General features: G+C 41.6%; 1 long non-coding RNA gene across 1 annotated transcript; it reads right to left on the bottom strand.

The window, feature by feature from the left end:
* Window positions 1-2,804: 2,804 nt before the first annotated feature.
* On the bottom strand, window positions 2,805-15,132 carry LOC138852202 (uncharacterized). The gene is made up of 3 exons (XR_011391600.1): window positions 15,078-15,132; window positions 4,834-4,996; window positions 2,805-4,395 (listed from the first exon to the last, which is right to left on the bottom strand). It is a non-coding gene; the product is annotated as an uncharacterized lncRNA (long non-coding RNA).
* Window positions 15,133-20,065: the final 4,933 nt, after the last annotated feature.

Below are 20,065 nucleotides of genomic sequence, written 5' to 3'. Positions count from 1 at the left end.
TGGGTACCCTTTAAAATCTCCTCGATTCAAATTTTGAGGTCCCCCTCTATGGGAGTAAGCATTCAGAATGGTGTGGGGGGTATGGTAAAGGTTCCCCCTATGGGGCATGGTCTCCCCCCTTGGGTAGTACAGGTTGAAACAAGTAACTTCCTCTTATTGACTTAAACATGCGTGACCCCACTACCCAGAATATTGCATCACGTTTGTACATCCACCCCATGGGTAACCACCCCATGGGTAACCACCCCTACGGGAGTACAACATGTTTGTTCATGCCAGGTGTGACGTCACGTGATAGCCACCCATGACGTCATCACCAGTAAACACAGGTCAACAGATGTGTTCAGGTTCATCAAGCTGGGTCACTCTGTATCCTCTCATTAACTTAAATGCAGGATAACACTAATACACAATATTTTCATTATTTTTATTTTCATATACAACAAATTTCTGGTAACACAATTTTTCGTTAATACAAAAGATTATATACAACTAAAATCATCAACATGGGAAAACATTGTGGGATCACACTGTTCTGCTACGTTAAGATGGTGGAATATCAGGGTGACCATAAGCCAAGGATTGCTTAGTATTCAAGTGATACCTTTTATCATCAAAGGCTGACAATCCTCTCTTTTTATTCTTTACTGTACATATTTCACCTTTTACATTGCTATTAGACTTACAAGTGAATACTTCCCTATCTACATTTCTTTAAAGATTCTTATATCATGCATGAGTTAATAATGGCGTGAACTGTGACGGGATACCCTTGGCTCTACTGACAGTATTTGATATTCCAACAATCTTTACAGAATACATTTTAGCTTTCAGAGCTACCAACTCACTAATATTATATTCACACATTTCAGAATTCAATAAACCTATCTCACCTTTCCTACTATTATCATACAAGGGATGATCAGGACTGAAATTTGAAAAATCCATATATCCTAACAAAGGTTCTCTTTTTAACTCAGCACGCAAATCTTTGCATTTCAAGCTAAAAATGTACGAATCGGTGTCTGTATACAGGAGTTTTACGTCATCACCATAATGTTGTTTTAAAACTTTATATAAAAAATAATACAATTTCTTTCTGGCAATCTCAAGAATTTGAAAACCGAGATAGTGGTTGTTTAACTTCTAATTTCGATTTGGTGAATGTACAAATCACTCTGTCTTGATTCAAATGTGTGATATTTTTTAGGAAAGGATCTTTGGTGGTTTTAATAAATCCTTTCTCATTCTTGATGTATCTATAAGACGTTGAAGAGAGGTCCCGGGTTCAGCTCCTGGACAGGACAGTCCCTCGGGCATGGAAACAGAGATATCTGGCAATCCTGCAACCCTGGAATAGGAAGGCTTGATCTAGGTCTGTTCACTTAATTTTCCCATAAATAGCATTATTGGTTAATTTGAATGCTTTTGACTTGATGGGACATTATGTGGCTGTTCTCTGTGCGATATTTGTTGTTATGAAGGGTTCTAAAAATTTTGACTGAGTATATTCATATACTGCATGCACCTTTTCAACCTCTAACCCAAGTTCCATTAGTAACTGTAGCAAATCTAGACTGACCATATAATTTTTCTGAGGTAAATGACTTGCCACTAATTTCGCATTAGATTTGAGTATATTTCTACCTTCATTTTTCAATACAGATTCACAATAAGGAGACAACATCTCTTGTGATATATTCATGTGTGATAATACCAAGGGTAGTTCATCAGTACATCTATCTACCTCAGGGGACACGGGCTTGGTATCACATTCTATCCAATATCCCTTTTGACCCTCACAGGAAACATTTCTTAATCCCACATCGAGGAAATCATTCTTCTCCTCATTCGATAATTTTCTTATTCCATTCTGTGGAAGAGCTTCAACCATTGCACTAGCATACAAAGAATTAAAATCTAGATATAAAATGTGAGTACCCATTCCACTCTCAACATCAAAATTGGGATTAAGGGATTATCTACTTTAGTATATTGATTAACTGTACATGTGAACCCTCCTCTGAGATTCCTTTTAATGTGGTCGTATAATTCATTGGAATATATTATATCGAATTTCACATTAGTTTCCAATAGGAATGCGTCCCAACTGAAAGAAGGCAAACTTATGTAATTACTAACATCGAGCTTATAAATATCTTTGAGTGTTTTACGCCACTCCATGAAGACATCGGCTAACAATCCAACATCTGTCTGAGATACAACATCAAGTAATCTCCTAAACTCTTACATTTTCCCAAGTCAAATACTTTCATAGCATCATGGTCATAATCCTCCTGGCTAATTGCACTATTTCTCAAAGAATTACAAAAATGTTCTTCACTCGGTAATTTTGTTTCATCGAGTTTCTTTAAACTATCAATATAATCGTAGCACAGGACTTGCTTTCCTTTACATAATAAAGGCAACACATCCTGAGGCACATCTTTCAGAATAGTCTTTGTTTATTTCAATGATTTACCTGCCTTGATGTGTTGATCTGCTAACGTGGAAAGAGATCCATTTAATAAAGACAGAGAATCTTGAAACCTAACCTTACCTATGTCTACTTTCAAGAATTTGAGTCCTTGTTTCGAATGAAGTTCAATTTCATATTTATCAACCTGCAATTCCTTTAAAATTATTCCTAAATCATACGACATGTTATGACAAAAAAAAATAATAATTTCTCACTCTTATCTTTACACTGCAAATTGCATTGCGCACAATATGCACCAATATAATTATTGAATTTTAAAGTGTGGTCATGTTGTTTATTGATTATCTTCGGCATCTTTGAAGGTGTTACTACATAATTCACAAGTGATCTGTGAATCATGTCTGGTCTTATCCTCCTCTGTCATATGGATTACATGATACTCTCTTCTAAACTTTATCTTACTCCATTCACCATTGACATTTAAAATGAAATGATTAGCTGCATCCTTCCCCTTATAACTCTTCATGCACACTATTTCACCTGTGTGATCAAATATAATATAACAATAGGCAATGGCTTTATGGCGTGACTCAGTTTTACCTGCCGGGAGAGTGGTATCTAATGCACATTCGAAATCGAATACACCGATGTATTCGCTGGAATGTGTATCACTAAAATTTCTAAAGTGTACAGTTGTTCCTTCCGGGGGGAATACGAGAGTCCGATTTTACATCCATCTTCGTGGATATCTAACTCTTCCTGGATATTTAACTTCATCAAATAATTATGGCAGTGCTTCTTATCATCACCTTTTTTTTCTGTCATTATCATTCTAATATAGCCGTGAAAATCTTTGACTGAAACCAAATGACTTTCATTCATCAATAAGGCACACATAATGTCCTTATATTTCTTATTCCCCTTACGGCACATAGCCACAAATGACCCATCTTTATCCTCTCTTAATTGATAGACGAATAATGACACCTTATTTTCCTTTTCTAATAGACCTAATTCATCACGTGTAATGGGAAAATCATCTGTAAAAGATTTTGCATGACTAAGACACTCTCTCTTAGGATTTACAACTTAGGAAATATTTTCCTATCTCATACCCTTTTTGTGACAATGATAGGCAGCAAAAGCACGCAGTACACACAATCCATAATTAATATCTGGATTAAAGATATATTGGCTCCCTCGTAGTTTCTTGGGATATTCCACATATGATCCCATTTGCACTCTGAATTCTACCTTGACATATTCTATGCTCAAAGATTCCATTAGATCTATGATCCCTTCCTGATTTTGCAACTCTGTCTCATACCTTTCTAATATCGTTCCCACCCATCGATCAAATACTTCAGAGATTTCCTCTTCACTTACTAACTAAAACACTAAATTTATCACAAATTGTCCATTTTGATCATCACCTAATATGTTCTGGCGTAATGTCCTAATAACTATAATCGGATGGATTCTGAGTGACATTGCCAGAGGTGATCTATCATACATATCTCGCATCTGACCTATAAAATAATCCCTATAAGCATGCAAATACATTCTTAAATCTCTCTGATAAGTTGAAGGGACACTATATTTCCTCACTTTGTGCCTACCTCTAAAATTCTGGACGTATGTGATAATTTCTGGATGTTCATCGTTCATATTCACAGGCGCATCATGTGAAGTACCTTCCCTCTCATCTTCATTCACGGTCGCACCTACACTGTTGTGTGCGACATTACTCCCCAGACTATGTGAGATACTTGCTCTCTCATCTTCATTAACGGTGACAGATGTATCCACATTCCAGGCTGCACCTCCGTGTTGTGAGGTACCAACACTAGCAGAACAACCTGCACTCTCAGGTTCATTCTCGGTCGCACCTCCAGGATGTGCGTCATTACTCCCTGGATTATGTGAAGTACCTGCTCTCTCAGAGTCATTCACAGCTGCAGAAGTACCAGGTGTATTTCGTACGAGGAAAAGTATCTCCAATTCATATTCCATATTTTTACATATTTTCTCGTCTCGGTATTCACATACTGATCGATTAATAAACATTTTTCCTCAACAACAACACCTATAAGGCTCTAGTCACATTTTTACATACTACGAATTAATATTAATAGAGCAAAATCTTTCACTACATAACATGAATTAATGTCTGGTAAGAACCACCAACAATTTTATATAACAAGATTTTGCATAACAAGATTTCGTTAATACAACAAAAAATATAAGGCACTGATCTCAATTTTACATATTAAGATTTCCTCGCTTCGGTATTCAGCAATACAACGATTAATAGAACAGAATCTTTCACCCCCAACAATTTTTTACATAATACGACAAAAATATAAGGTACTGGTCACAATTTGGATACATACCTGTTTTTACAGCCTCTACCATAATACATCTATGTGATCCCACTCTTTTTGTAATTCTGTCAATCTTTCACCGTGATGTGCATCTCCTCGCTTGATTTGCGATGATTTTCGTATTATCGACATTCTCCTCTTCATTAATTCGCGTGTATTCTTTTCTTATCCTCTGTTAAGAATTTCACTCATTAACACATTTATCCGGTAAAAATTTCACTCATTGTCTGGTAAGAATTTCACTCGTATACTCCAACCTCTTCATTATTTCCACTTGTTAAGTTTAAATGAGGTAAATTAATATGTTAAGGTACAATTTTATATATCACGAATTAAGATTTGGGTAAATTTTTTTCAAGCGATTAAGAACATTCAACACCTTTAAAGGTACAATTTTTGTTTAACCACAATTTTACATATCACGAATTAAGATTTCTAAGTACAACTTACCTTCATGATGCAGGTGGGTTTGCCGAATTAAGAAGAGGTCTGCCACGCTTGACGAATGGAAACATAGTCCTCGCTCTGTCAGACACCTTGACCTTATATGGTTCACCCCGAAATTATTGCGCCATGTTTGTAGACAAGTTAGATAAAATCTTCTTGCTGAACACTTGAGTCAACACAGGTCACACAGACGGGTGCCATGAAATGCCGCTCACACCGAAGGTAGATTTCCGATAGAAATCACATACCCAATGTGTATCTGATAAAATCTCCTTACTGCACACGTGAGTCAACACAAGTCAGACAGACGGTCATCATAAGACAGGGTAAGAACACCTGTGTCAATTGGTGTTCTCATGTTATCGTAAAGGAACTAATTTTGGTGAGGTAGTCCCGGTCGGCGACAGGAGGTCGCTCTGTATCCTCTTGTTATCTTAGCTGATATATATCTTGAAAACTCATTAACACTCACAGTATACAAGTCACCTCTCTATGGTAAACACAGTTTCTCGCTAGTACAATGAACTTGACAGCATGCACATCGGCTGATGTTGATATATTTCGTTATCCTTCAAGGATTATCACTGCCGGTTATTCGAATAGTGGCAAATCTTATTTCACAGCAAAATTAGTAAAGTTATACCGTGAGAAATTTCATAACATTATAATATGTGGGGTGACATCTCATCCCTTAGAGCAAGATTCAGAGATATCCCGTAAATTAACATTAAGTAAAGATATTATTGACCCACAGAATGTCATTGCATCATCTGATGAAAATACATTAATAAGAACATAAGAACATAAGAAAGAAGGAACACTTCAACAGGTCTACTGACCCATGCGGAGCAGGTCCATGTCCCCCCCCCCCGGATTAGACCAATGACCCACCCCCCGGATTATCCCTATGACCCACCCAGTCTGGTCATCCCCACTCAAGGATGGAGCACTGTACCAGACCCAGCAGCACATGCTAGTCAGGTCCAACTCACACCCACCCAAACCCACTCATGTATTTATCTAACCTATTTTTAAAACTACATAACGTTTTAGCCTCAATAACTGTACTCGGGAGTTTGTTCCACTCATCCACAACTCTATTACCAAACCAGTGCTTTCCTATATCCTTCCTGAATCTGAATTTTTCCAACTTGAAGCCATTGCTGCGAGTCCTGTCTTGGCTGGAAATTTTCAGCACACTATTTACATCCCCTTTATTTATTCCTGTTTTCCATTTATACACCTCGATCATATCCCCCCTAATTCTACGCCTTTCGAGAGAGTGCAGATTCAGGGCCCTCAGTCTATCCTCATAGGGAAGATTTCTGATACATGGGATCATCTTTGTCATCCTCCTTTGTACGTTTTCCAGAGCATTTATATCCATTCTGTAATACGGTGACCAGAACTGAGCAGCATAGTCTAAATGAGGCCTAACCAAAGATATATAGAGTTGAAGAACAACCTGAGGACTTCTATTATTTATACTTCTTGATATGAAGCCAAGAATTCTGTTAGCTTTATTGCGAACACTAATGCACTGTTGTCTTGGTTTTAGATTACTGCTAACCAGAACTCCTAAATCCTTTTCGCAATCGGTAGTATTAAGATCTACATTATTTAGTTTATATGTGGCATGGTTATTTAACTGTCCAACATTTAGAACTTTGCATTTGTCAATATTAAACTGCATCTGCCACTTCTCCGACCATTGCATCAGTCTATTCAAATCATCCTGGAGTGCTCTAGTGTCCTCATTAGAATGAATTGGACGACCTATTTTGGTGTCATCAGCAAATTTGCTTATGTCGCTATTTATTCCCTCATCTATGTCGTTTATGTAAATTGTGAACAACAACGGGCCCAACACTGACCCCTGACGAACACCGCTTGTGACGTGCCCCCATTCTGATTTCTCCCCATTTATGCAAACTCTCTGCTGTCTATTTGTCAGCCATGCCTCTACCCAGGAAAAAATTTCTCCTCCTATTCCGTGTGCCCTAAGTTTCCTCAATAGCCTCTGGTGTGGAACTCTATCGAAAGCCTTACTGAAGTCCATATACACAATATCATATTCATTACCATGATCTACCTCCTCAAACACCTTAGTGAAAAAAGTTAGTAAATTCGTAAGACAGGAACGCCCCTTTGTAAAACCGTGTTGAGAATTAATCTGTGCCTGTCAAGATGGCTACGAAATGCTTCGTCAATTATTGATTCCATAAATTTTCCCACTATGGAGGTAAGGCTTATTGGTCTATAGTTCGAAGCCAAGGACCTGTCACCTGCCTTGTAAATAGGTATTACATTTGCCATTTTCCACTTATCAGGCACTATGCCAGTTTGTAGTGATATGTTAAAAAGATTAGCTAAAGCTGGTAATAGTGAAATTATTCTCGAATGTTTTACTAAAGGTAGACATAATATAAGCATTATTCTAATTACTTAAAATATATTTCACGGAGGACGATATAGTCGTACCATGGCTTTAAACGCCACACATTTTGTCTTATTTAAAATGAGAGATCTCGGGCAAGTAGAGATTCTGGGGCGACAGATTTTCGGTAAAAATAAAGAATTTGTTAATATGTATAAATCTGCCATAAATTGATCATCCTTTGGCTATTTATTCATAGACCTCACATTAAATACAGTTACAGTTGCGAACCAATGTGTTACGTCAGGATTCCAACGAAATTGTACACCAATGGAGGGAACAAAATTAATTGAAAAGGTTTATAGAGATCCTCACTCTGTGGGTTCATTCTCTGGTATAAAAGCTGTAAAAAAATTGATCCTTCCATAATCTTGAAAGAGGTTAGAAATTTCTTCAATTCAGAAAGATCACTTGCTGTACATGTTCTTAAACCTAAGAAGTTTCCTCCTAAGAAAATAATTGCAGCTAAACCCAGGGTGATATTAACCTGTGATTTGGGGGATATGTCTAAATTATCCAGATATAATGACGATTATAAGTACATTCTCGTGTGTATCGATGTTTTTTCAAGAAGGACCGAGCACTTTACATGCATTACAAAACATATTGGAGAATGAAAAGGAGAAGAATATATCGAGATTATTTACAGATAAACGTGGAGAGCTTCTAAATAAACGTATAAAGCTATATCATGTATTTTCGAATGAAACAAAAGCTTCCATTGCAGAGAGAGGCTTGCAAACGTTAAAACGTAAATTATATAAATATATGACAAGTGCCAATACATTTAATTATTCAAAGGTATTTAAATGCATTGGTAGATGCATATAATTCAACTCCACACTCGGGGATTGGTGGTAAAACCCCATTGCAAGTCCATTGTATTATGTCATTGGATGATATAAGGAATCAGTTTCGCATAAATTATAAAAATGGAAGATCCAATAAGAAACGTTTCAGTAAGAAGTTGCTGTTGGAGACACAACAAGAGTGACTCCTAGTTTAACCGAGGGTTTCACACACAAAATGCAGAGGAAAGTTTTAAAATATATAGAATTAATGATTCTCAACCTATAACAACATATCATTTGGAAGATTTGAAGGGTGAAAATATTAAAGGATCATTTTATCGCGAAGAATTGATACCAGTCATACCACCTCCAGAATATATTAACGACAGAGTATTGAAACGAAAAAAAAAAATTGGTGGAATTACGCATTATTTGGTATCCTATAAAGGTTATTATTCCACTTTTAATTCGTGGGTCAAAGAAGGAGATTTGTTGAAGGTACAATGAAAAAATCATTATTAAATAGAAAATTAAAGAATTAATTTCGTTACTTACTAGTGTCCCAGGCAATCAACGGAAGAGTTTATTACAACAGTTTAAGAAAACACACATAAGTTGTATCAGTGAGATTTTCAAGAATTTGATCAAGAATAAAATACCATTAGACTCTAAAATATTTAAAAAAGTACAAGAACGAGATTAGAACATTAGCTTGTAAGAAAATTGGTTTTCAGCGTAAAAAGAAATATTTGCTGAGTATCAGAGGTGGAAATCTTCTTAGTATTATATTACCTCTAGCAGTAGATATTATTTCGAGATTGTTTAATAAATCATGAAAGAATTTTATCTTGTACCGAGTTCAGTTATGAATCGCAAACCTCTCGAGATAGTAAAATCGGGAGGTGATGTGAATATAGGAGGAGGAGGTGGATGCTTGAAGCGTGGTGTTAAACGCAAGATTAAGCTCAGTCCCGTCAGGGAAGTCAACCCACCTGCACTCACCTCGGTGAAACCTCAGAAAACCCCAGATTTGTCAAGATTCATGCACATAAGAGTGGGTGCATGAAATATAGAATATGTGAAATCAATGTTGGTATTATTGCAAAGAAATCCTTTGGTGAGTTGGGATGAGAATGGTGACCTTCTTACCCCCATTACTGGACGTAATATTATTGAAATATTAAATGTTTTATCAGAAAATAATGTGAAATCAGCGAGAAGAATCGATTCTGATTACTTATCAGAAATAAAGCATTTATTAAATATAACAGGTATACATTTTGATTTTGTGAGGAATACAAAAGTGAGAAGACAATTATTACATAAAGTAGCCGGTGCAAGACGAGAGGAATCATCGTGGATAACATATTAGGTGAGTATATAAACTCTGTGATGATATGTTTTTACTCAGTGTGTGTTATAAGAGTGTGGAGATGGCTGAACGTCTTCTATACGTCTGTAGTGATTCCAGTCTTGATTTATTTCCCGCCAATACACCTTCAGCTTTCATTAATAAATTATATGATTCCATTATATTAGATAATAAAATTGATTATGAGGTTACTCTGAAAAATATAATTTATCCCAAGACATATTATATACCACAAAAGAATTTGAACATATGTATTAAATATGAGAAATCTACATTAAATAAATATGTCCATAAAATTGATATGAGCAAAATTATTGGGGGTGATATGGCAAGGATTTTAGAAGCAATAAATGAGGATATTAATTAAAATCTGATAAGAGCAGTTAAAAAAGATAACAGGCATTATCATCCCCAAAAATTTAAGATTTTTTTTTAATATGTGTAATGTTAAAAATTCTAAAAATATGTGCTAAAACTTTAATTTATTCTATATTACGACGATTCAGAGCAGTTTAAAATTCATAATATGTACTAAAGCATTAATTTATTCCATATTTCGACTATTCAGGGAGTTTTGAAACATTTTCTGAAATACTTCATTTTTTAGGTAAATTGCTGTTACAACTGCATTTTATGGGAACGTTAAGCCACATCATAATGTTTTATTTCAAATAGTTAACCTTAACACTTTTTGCAATGATATGTATGCATGTGTTATCTAAATATTGAAATATATCCATAAATGCTTCAAGTCGCTCTTAATCTAGACTTTGATAGGAAGGATGATGACCATATTGAAGACAGCCGTCATTTGATGCCCTCCTAAGAAGAACAGAGGAGCACTGCAGGAGATCTACTGACCTGTGATAGACAAGTCTGTATCAAGCCTAACCCTTCTCACTCTTTGCTTTACTAGTACTACTACTGCTACTACTGTTACTACTACCACTACCACCACCACTTCTACTGTCAGAATAGTTGCTGATCCCCTGTATATGTATATGTTATCTGAGTATCATAGTACCATCCATATGTTTAAAGTCACATATGTCTTTGCTATTGTATAGAATCAGCCCAGAGCCACCTGCCTGTTCAGCCTATAGCATAGTATTGTATGTCGAGACGACATACGTAACATGACCGAGCTGTCAGCCTAGTTGCTGATCCCTTGTATAGGTATATGTTATCTGAGTATCATAGTACCATCCATATGTTTTACATAGATGACCCTTTTGCTAGGCCCAATGGCTAGCATGTGTGACGTCACGCGAGGCCGCATGTGAGCGTGAGACGCGCTGTCCCTTTCTCAGTTCACACGTAGGTCTACAACAGGCAACAGGGCAGGCTGGGCTCCCCTCTTACACTCTGCTAATATAAATGTTACCTCCCAACAACTTGTGTTTATCTCCAACCATCATATCTCCACGAACCCTCTCAACACTACTACTATTTATACTCCTTGTTTTTATCTGTGTTATCATTGCTTCTTTCATTTGTGGCTTACAGATCTTTTTCACTAGGATACTACCCAGAACTGCTAGGTGAAAAAGATCAGCACATGTATGGACACTTATCTATACTACTTCCCTCACCCTGGATTCGAAATCAAAAGAGTAAATTTTCTATTTAATTAATTAAAATAGGGATTAATAATAAGGCCAAAGAAAAGGGCATACATGGCAATAATGAGACTAACTGCAACTGCTGCCATAATTAACATTTTGCATTTTCACTGAGTTAGAACTGAGTGATTTTGTGAGGCGAAGGATGGTACTGAGAATAGGTCTCGTATGGGTTCTCCTTCTGGGTTGGGTGGTGTACAGTGGGGTCTGGAGCGTAGGCATGGGCCGGGGCCTATACCATCTCGGGCAGATAACCGACGGAGTCATACAGGGCTAGGGAGGAAGACCGCGCCAGGTCATGTGTGGATTGTGGGCGCGCAAGGGCGTGAACCGGCGCCGCACACCCAGAGTCCCGAGCTGCTGCTCCCACCATCAGATATGCCTTGGGAACGAAGATTGTGACCAAGACGCAGGTAGATGTAGCGGCCATACCCAGGCATATACAAGCTTCACTCCAGGCAGGTGGAAGGATCATGTAGAGTGTGGACCAAGCTATCCATACACTAGTCATTAGTAATAAGAACATAAGAACATAAGAATGGAGGAACACTGCATAAGGCCTACAGGCCCATGCGAGGCAGGTCCTTATCAAAACGACCTCTACCTAAAGCTACCCAAGAAATAACTCCCGAACCCAAGGACACCAATCAAACCCAGCCCCTCCCACTCATATATTTGTCCAATCTCTTCTTAAAGCTACCCAGGGTCCTAGCCTCTATCACCCCACTGGGAAGACTGTTCCACGCATCTACAGCTCTGTTAGAAAACCAGTACTTACCAATGGCAGATTTACACATACAACAAGATATTACTGCCATAAATGTACGTCTTGACACCCTAAAAAAGAAACAACTCTATACAATGCAAGAACTATACATGCCAGATAGAGAACATCCTATACAAGTGGTAAATACCACAGATTATACCATCAATACTCCTCCTCACAGGACTCAAAGAATGACTCTCCCACAGAGGGTCCGTCGTTTTATTCATAAAGATGATTACCCTCGACCCATGATATTGAGCAACCTCCCTGATGAAGAAGATTGGGTACCACCAGAACCCTTCTATGTATACTGAGAAAATCATCGCCCCCAATTAGGGAGACATCTTATATAACTTTCTAATGTAAAAATTATGCTATTTACTATGGCTGGACACCACCTGTAAGAAGCCATTGTCACGTAATTCTATAAACTGGCCAGAAAATTATTGCCTTAATTTTCGCATAAATATCCGTTGTGCAATCGCAAAAAAAAACAAAAAAAAAAAAAACAATTGCAACTTGTATAATTACTACCAATTCAGAGTCATGTACTTATATATCTGTTATATCTATGTGACTCTGATGGGTTAGTATTATACCCCTTAAATAATATCTTATCATTTCACATACACTTTTTAAATTGCACCAAAGTGGTTGGGCCACTTACCTTTTATATCCTACCTCTCTCCCCCCTCCCACCCTTTTCCAATATTTCTATCCTTACCCATCCTTCTTCCTTTCCCATCTCACCAAAGCTCTGGTCTGGACAAGGACAAGGACTTACCAATGTCCTTTCTAAATCTAAATTTATCCAACAAAAGAGTAATCCTTCATGGTAGTTGCGCCGAGAACGAATATTGAAGGGAGATATGATGAGCTGCAGCGCCAGCAACAACATGATGTAGGACTGGCTAATAATGAAGTGTAGTCGGTGGGGAGAGCAGGTGTAGAGAGCTCCTCCTGAGGGCAGTGAGTGCATGGAGATCTGTGAGGCCATGAGCCACTGCTGCACCCCCAGCACCACCTGCACCCCCAGCACCACCTGCACCCCCAGCACCACCTGCACCCCCAGCCCCACCTGCACCCCCAGCCCCACCTGCACCCCAACACCACCTGCACCCCCAGCACCACTGCTGCACCCCCAGCACCACCTGCACCCCCAACACCACCTGCACCCCCAGCACCACCTGCACCCCCAGCACCACCTGCACCCCCAGCACCACCTGCACCCCCAGCACCACCTGCACCCCCAGCACCACCTGCACCCCCAGCACCACCTGCACCCCCAGCACCACCTGCACCCCCAGCACCACCTGCACCCCCAGCACCACCTGCACCCCCAGCACCACCTGCACCACCAGCACCACCTGCACCCCCAGCACCACCTGCACCCCCAGCACCACCTGCACCCCCAGTACCACCTGCACCCCCAGCACCACCTGCACCCCCAGCACCACCTGCCCCACCCGCACCACCAACCCCCACCTCCAGCACCACCTGCACCCCCAGCACCACCTGCACCCCCAGCACCACCTGCACCCCCAGCACCACCTGCACCCCCAGCACCACCTGCACCCCCCAGCACCACCTGCATCCCCAGCACCACCTGCACCCCCCGCACCACCTGCACCCCCAGCACCACCTGCACCCCCAGCACCACCTGCACCCCCAGCACCACCTGCACCCCCAGCACCACCTGCACCCCCAGCACCACCTGCACCCCCAGCACCACCTGCACCCCCAGCACCACCTGCACCCCCAGCACCACCTGCACCCCCAGCACCACCTGCACCCCCAGCACCACCTGCACCCCCAGCCCCACCTGCACCCCCAGCCCCACCTGCACCCCCAACACCACCTGCACCCCCAGCACCACCTGCACCCCCAGCACCACCTGCACCCCCAGCACCACCTGCACCCCCAGCACCACACCACCTGCACCCCCAGCACCACCCCCAACACCACCTGCACCTGCCCCCCAGCACCACCTGCACCCCCACCACCACCTGCCCCCCACCTGCACCCCCAGCACCACCTGCACCCCCAGCACCCCCACCTGCACCCCCAGCACCACCTGCACCCCCAGCACCACCTGCACCCCCAGCACCACCTGCACCCCCATCACCACCTGCACCCCCAGCACCACCTGCACCCCCAGCACCACCTGCACCCCCAGCACCACCTGCACCCCTAGCACCACCTGCACCCCCAGCAGCACCGGCACACCCAGCACCACCTGCACCCCCAGCACCACCTGCACCCCCAGCATCACCTGCACCCCCAGCACCACCTGCACCCCCAGCACCACCTGCACCCCCAACACCACCTGCACCCCCAGCCCCACCAGCACCCCCAGCACCCCCACACCACCTGCACCCCCAGCACCACCTGCACCCCCAGCACCACCTGCACCCCCAGCACCACCTGCACCCCCAGCACCACCTGCACCCCCAGCACCACCTGCACCCCCAGCACCACCTGCACCCCCAGCACCACCTGCACCCCCAGCACCACCTGCCACCCCAGCACCACCTGCACCCCCAGCACCACCTGCACCCCCAGCACCACCTGCACCCCCAGCACCACCTGCACCCCCAGCACCACCTGCACCCACAGCACCCCCAACACCACCTGCACCCCCAGCACCACCTGCACCCCCAGCCCCACCCCCCAGCACCACCTGCACCCCCAGCACCACTTGCACCCCCAGCACCACATGCACCCCCAGCACCACCTGCACCCCCAGCACCACCTGCACCACCAGCACCACCTGCACCCCCAGCACCACCTGCACCCCCAGCACCACCTGCACACTTACCATGAAGAACAACAATGCTGTTTGGATCACCTCGCTCACGTCACCCACCATCCTGAAAACATAAAATTTAAACAACATCTTAAAACGAAAACCGTTTTTCTAAATATTGCACAAATAACCCGCACATAGGAGAGAGGAGCTTACGACGACGTTTCGGTCAGACTTGGACCATTTACAGTCACAGTGTGACTTTGTAAATGTTCCAAATCGGATTGAAACGTGGTGGTAAGCTGGTGTCTGCTATGTGCGGGTTATTTGTGTATTGTTCCAGTCACGGAATTGTACCTTTTTGTTATCTAAATAATGTTATAATGTATATTATAATTATACATCTACGTTCATGTTTAACTCGATGATAAATCAGATATATAATTACCATCACAAAAGTGTAATACACACTGGTTAATACACACTGGTTAACACACACTGGTTAACACACACTGGTTAATAGCATAAAGAATCCATTGCAGATAATATAACTGTAAGTATTATTAACGTCAGCATTATTATTGTTACTTTTGGTATCTTGTGTTTGTGGCAGAAATAACTGTAATAATTTATCATACATAAACATAAAAGTCAAGTAAATACGCCACACATAACACTGCCAGCCATCTAGTAGTTATATAACATTTGTTTCAGTAACAGTAATCTCCTATTACTAAGTATTCTATATCTATCTCTGGAAAAATTGTGGAGAAAATTCTCAGCCCCGTCTCAGCCCTCTGAGGGACTTAACCCTCCCGAAAGGGGCTAGTGGACTCTTCTTTCTTCATAAACAGCTTTATTAAAATCCCATGTATGAACCATAGCATCAAGAGGCACGCTTTCCTCTCCTTGCCAGAGTTCTTGATCAACTACACTGTGAAGGTTAAACAAGAGTAATTACTCTTTTCCCCTTAGCAGTAAAATTAAGAGAAAAACCTGTGCCCCACTTTATCTACAAGTTGGGGCTATTATGAATTGTAGTCTATAGCTAAACAACAAGAAACCTGCCCTCTTGTAATGAATACTGTTGCAATGTGTAGTAAGAAAGAGATATAAAGTTGAACTCAGCAGTTCCTTTGTGTGGACGATGAGTTTGAGGGCGACGAGGGCAGAACTGATTAGACGTGTGTGACACGTGGGCGTTGCCTTCTTATCGTTAAAATACAAAGGATAATAGTGACCAGTGTGTTCTTGACTCTTGTTCACTCTGACAACCTCAGGAAACTAGGAAAGTTAGACTAGTTCCCTTATATGAGTCAGGAAATTCACAGTAGAACTAATCACGTGGTGTTTATTGTGTCTCCATGTTCTCCCTGCTGTGGATAATTCCAAGAAACTATGAACAAATGATGGTACTGAATGACGAAGTGCAACCGGTATTGCAAGTAATTGCAACGAACATTCTCGACATAGTGGCGAACATTAGTGCAACATTGCCTGAGACACTCAAGCCTTCAGTCAGGTCACCGATATCGGCCTTAATGGCGCTGCCAACGCCATAAGCTCACGTTACACGAGCAAGGTAAGGCTTACTCTCACTTGTATCGCCAAGACTAACTGCAGTCCTTGAGCAGACACAAGGTGATTAGGGCTGCCGTATTCGAGGTCGTAATTTGAGGGCTTTATGCCCAAATCAAGTGAATACCACTACGCATTTCAGATGATAGTGAAATGCTGGATATACGCTCCTTTGGGGCAAATTGTTTCTAATTCACTTGTTAATCAACAGCCACTGTGGAATCTGGAACGGCACCCCGAAGGGATGACCAGGGAGAGGCTGCTGGACATGGTGCTGTTAACAGATAAGTACAGATTGCTATATGTTTGTTTCACGCAGGAAAGTGTACTTACCCAGCCATTTATCAACAAAAATCAAACAAAACCTGTTCATTTTACTGCACCCAAAAAAAAAGAAATGTGTGGTCAACAATAAGCTTCTAAATCTAAATGCGCTCTCTCTCTCTCTCTCTCTCTCTCTCTCTCTCTCTCTCTCTCTCTCTCTCTCTCTCTCTCTCTCTCTCTCTCTCTCTCTCTCTGTAGCATATTGTATAAAAACGTTATATAACTGATGACGTAATACTGACAGGTATAGTTGTGAAGACTATGAAGAATAAGCTCGTGGTTGAACTTAATCAAGTCATACACAAGAAAATACATATACATCGTTCATCAAGTACAGTGTCCTGACAAAGATCTTAGTTCTAAGTGTGGTATAAACCTTGCTAATTGATTTGAAAAGACACGGGAGCAAACAACCGAACATATTTATTAGAAAACGTTTCGGTCCTTCTAACATATAGAGATTAAAATGACAATATATACAGGCGGAGAGTGATTGTCGTTGACGAAGAAGCTTCATTAATCACTGTGACAGACACTGTAAAACATAATACTGGAAACTACAAATTTTCAAAAACATTAGCGTACGTAATAATAAACCCTGTAAAGTACCACCTAACAACACAGGAATCTCATGACCTCATTGTCTACGTGTCCTCATCTCAAATGTCATTTTTCAGGTCATTATGTGCCACTCACACCTCACTCTCCGTCTATATATACTGTCATTTTAGTCTGTATGATAGAAATGCTTAAAGTCTCAGGATAGAAACGTTTTCTAATAAATATGTCCTAGTGTTTGCTCCCGTGTCTTTTTTAAGCCAGTTCTAAGTGTATCTGGTTACAATAATGATGTTGCTTACATTCAGCTGTATGAGAGTTCCACCACAATACTGGGGTCTTGTCGGGGTATTTTTGATTTATCTCTCGCCTCTATCGAGATGAAGGGTATTTTGCGAGTCTTGAGGTTCTTGACGACAAAATACTAATGCCGTTGCAGCCTTGGAAAGATATTGGAGTGGCAGAGATAGGATCAATCATCTGTATAAAATGGATCAGCGGCTGTAGCATGTGTTGTATGCAATGTTCGCACTGTTCCTCATGACCTTCTCAACTATCGCCATCGCTATGGAATAGACTGACTGATATTTGCAATGGTGCAATGCATGTGTTGGTGCTAGTATGATAGCCACCAACTCCCGAGTCAAAATCAACTAAGAGTTCATAAGTCTCCATCCATTGGTTTCCTGTCATGGTACATTAGTGCGGCTGCCCGATTCAGCTCCTGATCAAGTGATCCATCTGTGAAGTACGCCATGTAGTCTGCTCCTTCCATACTGGACATGTTTGATTCTGCATGACTTTTTATTATCTCCTGTCTGCAAATGTGTTTATTCACAAAAAGTCTTAAAATGGGCATTGAACATATACTCGATTGTTGTCAGGGAGAAGTATAGCCATAGCCATCAGGGTGAAGTATTGCCATCAGGGTGGAGGAGAGTAGCCATCAGGGTGGAGAAGTGTAGCATCTAGGTGGAGGAGTATAGTCATCTGGGTGGAGGAGTATAGTCATCTAGGTGGAGGAGTATAGTCATCTGGGTGGAGGAGTATAGTCATCTAGGTGGAGGAGTATAGTCATCTAGGTGGAGGAGTATAGTCATCTAGGTGGAGGAGTATAGTCATCTGGGTGGAGGAGTATAGTCATCTGGGTGGAGGAGTATAGTCATCTGGGTGGAGGAGTATAGTCATCTAGGTGGAGGAGTATAGTCATCTAGGTGGAGGAGTATAGTCATCTGGGTGGAGGAGTATAGTCATCTGGGTGGAGGAGTATAGTCATCTGGGTGGAGGAGTATAGTCATCTGGGTGGAGGAGTATAGTCATCTGGGTGGAGGAGTATAGTCATCTAGGTGGAGGAGTATAGTCATCTGGGTGGAGGAGTATAGTCATCTGGGTGGAGGAGTATAGTCATCTAGGTGGAGGAGTATAGTCATCTGGGTGGAGGAGTATAGTCATCTGGGTGGAGGAGTATAGTCATCTGGGTGGAGGAGTATAGTCATCTAGGTGGAGGAGTATAGTCATCTAGGTGGAGGAGTATAGTCATCTGGGTGGAGGAGTATAGTCATCTGGGTGGAGGAGTATAGTCATCTGGGTGGAGGAGTATAGTCATGTAAGTGGAGGAGTATAGTCATCTGGGTGGAGGAGTATAGTCATGTAAGTGGAGGAGTATAGTCATCTGGGTGGAGGAGTATAGTCATCTGGGTGGAGGAGTATAGTCATCTGGGTGGAGGAGTATAGTCATGTAAGTGGAGGAGTATAGTCATCTGGGTGGAGGAGTATAGTCATCTGGGTGGAGGAGTATAGTCATCTGGGTGGAGGAGTATAGTCATCTGGGTGGAGGAGTATAGTCATCTGGGTGGAGGAGTATAGTCATCTGGAGGAGTATAGTCATCTGGGTGGAGGAGTATAGTCATCTGGGTGGAGGAGTATAGTCATCTGGGTGGAGGAGTATAGTCATGTAAGTGGAGGAGTATAGTCATCTGGGTGGAGGAGTATAGTCATCTGGGTGGAGGAGTATAGTCATCTGGGTGGAGGAGTATAGTCATGTAAGTGGAGGAGTATAGTCATCTGAGTGGAGGAGTATAGTCATCTGGGTGGAGTAGTATAGTCATCTGGGTGGAGGAGTATAGTCATGTAAGTGGAGGAGTATAGTCATCTGGGTGGAGGAGTATAGTCATCTGGGTGGAGGAGTATAGTCATGTAAGTGGAGGAGTATAGTCATCTGGGTGGAGGAGTATAGTCATCTGGGTGGAGGAGTATAGTCATGTAAGTGGAGGAGTATAGTCATCTGGGTGGAGGAGTATAGTCATGTAAGTGGAGGAGTATAGTCATCTGGGTGGAGGAGTTTATCTGTGTACAGATTTTCCGCGCATTAGTCATGTATCTTGTCCCGTTATGTTATGTTATTACAGAGCAGTTCTGTAGAATAGTTGCTGGTAAACTTGCCAACGTAATATTTTAGCAACTTTGTCAGTGTTTGTGAACTCCACACGGCTGGGGAGCGAGGGAGGTTAGTCTTTACCCTGAGGGAGACTGTTCGACAATTGAGGGGATCCAAGAGTGGTTCTCATAATCCTGTTTCGCACAACAGAGAGATCAGTGTA

The sequence above is a fragment of the Cherax quadricarinatus genome, unplaced genomic scaffold, assembly GCF_038502225.1.
Source record: "Cherax quadricarinatus isolate ZL_2023a unplaced genomic scaffold, ASM3850222v1 Contig4928, whole genome shotgun sequence".
NCBI lineage: Eukaryota > Metazoa > Arthropoda > Malacostraca > Decapoda > Parastacidae > Cherax > Cherax quadricarinatus.
This window is presented reverse-complemented; position numbering and strand designations above follow the sequence as displayed.